The following is a 4,074-nucleotide window of genomic DNA, read 5'->3' as shown; positions in this document are numbered from 1 at the left end:
CAGCAGGAGATGAACAAACTTCAGAGCTCCTCTTTACAGTCTCTTAGCTACATCAGCCACTATAAGAGAAAAAGAGCCAAATTAAACACTAAATCACGAGCCAGTTTGGGCTCATTCGTTAAATAAAAATGTCTTCCTTTCTAAATATTTGTGTCCTTGTGTGCACAAGATGTGAAAGCAGGCCTATATCTTTTTTTGAAAACTAAACCAGGTTTGTTTTCCAGTTTGAAACATTAACCTTAGTTTAATGATGAGACCTGATCAAGTTTGTTTCAGCTAAAAATAAACAAGGAACAAGAAAAACACAATAAAAATAGAGCAATTTTTTTTTTTTTTTTTTTTTTGCTTTATCTTTGGCATTCTCTTCAACAAGTGTTTTTCTGTTTTTTAGTACAAATCCATTGAAAACATCTAACTGTATGTGGAGAACGTGTGTTAAATATGTTACCTTCGTTCTCCGTGTTATTACCTGCATACATCTCTTCTGTTAGACCACATGGAAGTGGTAAACTGTCAGTATCTTACCTGCTGTAGGTAACACTTTGAAGTATGTCAGCTTGATGATTTTAGTTCTGCCTGTGTCAAGAACAAAGTGAATCACTGTCATTTTAAAAGAACTAACCTCAAAAAAATATAAAAACGAAGCATTTGTGATTGTTATTTTCAAATCTCCAGGCCATTATCAGTCATAATTATGTTTTTCCCCAGACATATGGATATATCCTGTCAGAGGCTGAACCATGTGTGCTCCAGCTGCTTCTGATGGCACTTTCAAACTAACCATAATGGTAATAACAGCATAATGTAAAACTGTCTTTCCTTAATTAACCAGATTAAAACCCAATGAGCTCCAGATCTATTTACAAGGAGGACCAAGTGAAGTCAGCAGCTCACAACGTTAAAGTGTTCCACAAGTCACAAACTAATGGAAACGGGCAATTGTTTGTACAAAACTGTCAGTGATGTCATGTTTGTAAATTACCATCACTTCTGGACTATAAGCTGCTACTTTCTTCACAGACTTTGAACCTCGCGGCTGATACAATGCTGCAGTTCATTTATGGATTTTACTTTTTTTGACGAGTTAACGAGCTTCATGCCGCCAAAACATTTAGCCTCGTCACACCCGGGTGCTAAAATAGCTGCCCAGTACACATCTCTCTTGGGCCGTGGATCCTCGTGACTCAGTGAGACTACTTGTATAAATAAAGGTAAAAAAATATCAGACCAATGAAATAACCGAACAGGTCACAGTGGACCAATGAAACTTCGAATTACCGCACTCGCACTAAGTTCTTCAGATCAGTTCTTTTGTGCTTCGTGCACACACCCTCATCATGGAAAATACACCAAGAAATGCAGATGATGCAGCTTTCAAATTAAAGGTGATCGATCTGGCTGTCGAAGAAGGAAATAGAGCTGCTGCATGTGAGCTTGGTGTCAATAAATCGATGGTGAAACTTTGGAGATGACAGAATGGAAAACTGAATCAATGCAAAAAGACAACAAAAGCTTTCAGAGGTAAAAAAAAATAATAATAAAAAAAGCAGATGGCATGAACTTGAAAACTTTCTTGAAGACTGGGTGAACATACAAAGAGCAGACGACCGAGGTGCTTCCACCGTGCAGATCTGACTGAAAGCCAAAACAATCACCACCGAAAACAAGACTGAAGGTTTTAGAGGTGGACCGTCATGGTGTCTCAGATTTATGAGATGATAAAGCATGACAGAACATAGTGACTTTTCCTGGTAGGCCACTGTATTTATTCATTTATTTTTTTTACACAGCCGTGTTACAGGCACTGTTCAGAAAAAAATAAAATAAAATTAATGTATGTATTTGTGTATTTTACCAGTACGTATTTAATAAAAAGTTTTAAAAAATCTTTCTGTGTGAATATCTCATGTTACAACGTGGACACCCGTGGCTTTTAGACGAGCACAGCCTATATATGTACTTTTATTTAGTGGGTGCAGCTTATTTTTAGGGTGTGCTTAGAAGGAATGTATGTTGCCCAGCGTCTCTCATGCCATGGTGGTAAACAAAGATTGCCTCATGTTGAAAAATGATGGAGTTATATTTGTTTTGGCCAAACCTTAAAAAAGCAAACATGTAAAATATGATCAGATTACCTGCGCACTCTGTCACTGGTCTGAACGTTGTGATTCTCAGTGACTAACGCATAAGGTTTATCTCAATATTAACACCTAGAGACAATTACCAATCAGTTTAACATGTTTTTGGTTTGTGGGAGGAAACCGGAGTACCAGGAGAAAACCCATGCGTGCACGGAGACAACATGATGATGATGCATGTTTAACTGGCAACCCTGTGTCCCGTTGACTTAGATTTGAATACCAAACCTTTCAGGTTCTGCTTTGGATTTTAATTTGACATAAATGCTTTGATTTCAAAATGCCGGTGATCTCTTTTGATTGACACCTCTTTTGAACAACTGGGTCGATCTATGGTCTCTCCACAGCCAGTCGTTTCCAGCGAGCGTCGTGTCATCTGAAAGGACACACAAACATTCTTTTTCATACAGATCAGACAATCAGCTGTTGTTTGTTTACGTTATTTAGATGAAAAATTATTTTAAAACAGCAAGAAAACAACTCACTGATGTATTTCAGCTTTTTGTGATTTTCTCACTGTTCATGCACAACCTCATGTTTATCTTTCCCTTAGCAAAAAGTAGTACATTTGAAGTTCATTTTTGCAAGTATACTTCAAGTTAAGTATATCAAGTATACACACCATACTTGTAGTGTACTAGGAAGTATACTGATTTAACACTTGTTTGGACTAAATTGGGACATTTTAATACTATTTTTTAAGTATATCAAATAAAGTTTATAAAAAGTAAACTTCAAATACACTTCCTCATGTTTAGTGTAAAATAAGTATACTTGTAGTACACTTAAATAAATTGCTTTTTGCTAAGGGTTGTGCTGATTCTTTCTTCCTGTCAGGCAACAGTGCTAACCACTAATCCATCATGCTGCCAAATAATGATAATAACAACAACAAATGAAAGGACAGACCGTTTCTGCAAAGGTGATGTTTGTGTATAAAATAATTTTCCAGCTGGCACAACTGTGATCTAAGGTGTGATCTCTCTCTCCCTCCCTCTGTGTGTGTGTGTGTGTGTGTGTGTGTGTGTGTGTGTGTGTGTGTGTCATGGCAGCATAGGATGACATTCTTTAGCTTCCACGTGTCTCCTCTGTTTCATCCATCTTCTGTCAGAAACATCAGCTCTGTCTCTGGAGGGAGTATGGCTAGTCATAGGAGAACAGCCGGAAAGTTCGAAGGAGCACAGAGGAGGGCAGGAGGAACATTTGGAAAGGGGAAGGGGTGGGGTGGGGGACAAGAAAGAAAGAAGATGAGCAAACTCTTCCCAGAACAGTCATGACCGTCATGGTTCTGGGTAACAAACTGTCTGTGATGATGTTTCCATTTGTGGGCTTTGTCTGATGTCTTCTTTACTTCTTCATATCGTTTAAGATTTTCATGCTGTTTTTTTTTTTTGTTTATCTGCGTCTCCCTCTTACTTTCATGTTTGAGCTTTTTTTGTTTATATCAGGAGTCTGCAGGTTTCAGCGCTCTGATTAAACCTTGCTCTCTGTTCGGTGTTCAGTCAGTCTTTATCAGTTCTTCTCACTTTGGATGTTGGTCAGGTCCATGTTTGCCACACTTTAGCAAACATCTCTTTAATAAAGTTACTGACTTCAACAGATATCTTTCTATCTTCACCACCTGCGTTCAGAACCTTGATGTGTTTGAATCATTTGCACTGATTTTCTGACTAAATCAGGCAGCAGAAAACAACAGCTGAAACTGAAATGATTTCATCTATTATTGCAGACTAAAACAACACCATTACTCAAACAAGCACACACATATCTGTATATATATATATATATATATATATATGTGTATATATATGTGTGTATATATATGTATGTATATATATATATATGTATGTGTGTATATATATATATATATATATATATATATATATGTGTGTGTGTGTATATATATATATATATATATATATATATATATATATAT

The sequence above is a fragment of the Nematolebias whitei genome, chromosome 5 (assembly GCF_014905685.2).
Source record: "Nematolebias whitei isolate Nwh7 chromosome 5, NemWhi1, whole genome shotgun sequence".
In the NCBI taxonomy this organism is placed as follows: domain Eukaryota; kingdom Metazoa; phylum Chordata; class Actinopteri; order Cyprinodontiformes; family Rivulidae; genus Nematolebias; species Nematolebias whitei.
The sequence above is the reverse complement of the archived record's forward strand: the minus strand, read 5'-3'. Positions refer to the sequence as shown.